The sequence below is a fragment of the Arachis ipaensis genome, chromosome B06 (genome assembly GCF_000816755.2).
Source record: "Arachis ipaensis cultivar K30076 chromosome B06, Araip1.1, whole genome shotgun sequence".
Taxonomy (NCBI): domain Eukaryota; kingdom Viridiplantae; phylum Streptophyta; class Magnoliopsida; order Fabales; family Fabaceae; genus Arachis; species Arachis ipaensis.
In genome coordinates this window covers 19702187-19703819 of record NC_029790.2, presented here as the reverse complement: position 1 = coordinate 19703819, position 1633 = coordinate 19702187, and the positions used below count along the sequence as shown (strand labels likewise).

General features: G+C 37.0%; 1 long non-coding RNA gene across 2 annotated transcripts in view; it reads left to right on the top strand.

The window, feature by feature from the left end:
• Window positions 1-910, top strand: part of LOC107646112 — a 20562-nt gene extending 19652 nt beyond the window's left edge. The window contains exon 14 of one of the 2 annotated variants that reach the window (XR_002348445.1): window positions 849-910. This is a non-coding gene — a long non-coding RNA (uncharacterized LOC107646112). The remainder of the gene's footprint in view (window positions 1-848) is intronic. The other variant, XR_002348440.1, reaches the window with a different exon arrangement.

Genomic DNA, 1633 nt, shown 5'->3' with positions numbered 1-1633 from the left:
AAAAAAAAGAAAAAAAAAAAAAAAAAAAAAGAAAAAACAAGTAGGAAAAGCCAATAGCTCTTTAAACCAAAAGGCAAGAGCGAAAAGCCAATAACCCTTTAAACTAAAAGGCAAGGGTAAAATGAATCCAAGGCTTTGAGCATCAATGGATGGGAGGGCCCAAAGGAATAAAATTTTGTCCTAAGTGGTTAAATCAAGCTGTCTCTAACCATGTGCTTGTGTCATGAAGGTTCAAGTGAAAAGCTTGGGACTGAGTGGTTAAAGTCGTGATCCAAAGTAAAAGAGTGTGCTTAAGAACTCTAGGCACCTCTAACTGGGGACTCTAGCAAAGCTGAGTCAAAATCTGAAAAGGTTCACCCAGTTATGTGTCCGTGGCATTTATGTATCCGTTGGTAATACTGGAAAACAAAATGCTAAGGATCATGGCCAAGACTCATAAAGTAGCTGTGTTCAAGAATAAAAAAGAACTTAACTAGGAAAATCAATAACATCTGTATTTCTGAGTTCCTAAAGAGGCCAACAATTCTGAATTTCAATGGATAGAAAAATGCCAAAATTATTCAGAGGCAAAAAGCTACTAGTCCCACTCATCTAATTAAAACTAATTTTCATTGATATTTTTGAAATTTATTGTATTTTCTCTTCTTTTTATCTTATTTTGTTTTTGGTTGCTTGAGAACAAGCAACAATTTAAGTTTGGTGTTGTGATGGGCGGATAATTTATACGCTTTTTTGACATTATTTTTAGGTAGTTTTTAGTATGTTTTAGTTACTTTATATTACATTTTTATGTAAAAATCACATTTCTGGACTTTACTATGAGTTTGTGTGTTTTTTTGTAATTTCAGGTATTTTTTTGATGAAATTGAGGGTCCTGAGCAAAAATCTAATTCAGAGGCTAAGAAAGGACTGCAGATACTGTTGGATTCTGACTTCCTTGCACTCAAACGCGATTTTCTGGAGCTACAGAAGTTCAATTGGCGCGTTCTCAATTGGGATGGAAAGTTAACATCTTGAGCTTTCCAGCAATGTATAATAGTTCATACTTTGTCCGAGATTTGATGGCCCAAACTGGCGTTAAACGCTAGCCAGAGACTCTTTTCTGGCGTAAAACGCCGGAACTGGCATCCAAGCTGGCGTTTAACTCTAGAAAAGACCTATACACGTGTAAAGCTCAATACTCAGCCCAAGCACACGCAAAGTGGGCTCCAGAAGTGGGTTTCTGCACTATCAGTACTTACTTATTTTCTGTAATCCTTAGTAACTAGTTTAGTATAAATAACACTTTTTATTATTATATTCGGATCTTATGTCATTTTTCACATTTGGAGGCTGGCCACACGGCCATGCCAAGACATTTTTCTCTTATGTATTTTCTACGGTGGAGTTTCTACATCTCATAGATTAAGGTGCGGAGCTCTGCTGTTCTTCATGAATTAATGAAAGTATTAGTGTTTACCTTTGACTTTCCCATAGCCCACGGAACATTAGGATCAATGGCTATGGTACGCCGGACAGCATCCCAATCAAAACTCATGAATCTAATAGACTCCTCGGCCTTCTGAAAACCATCTGTATCATCTGTTTTAGGCTGGAAGTGGAGGATATCCTCTATCGCCTCCTCTGTGACTAA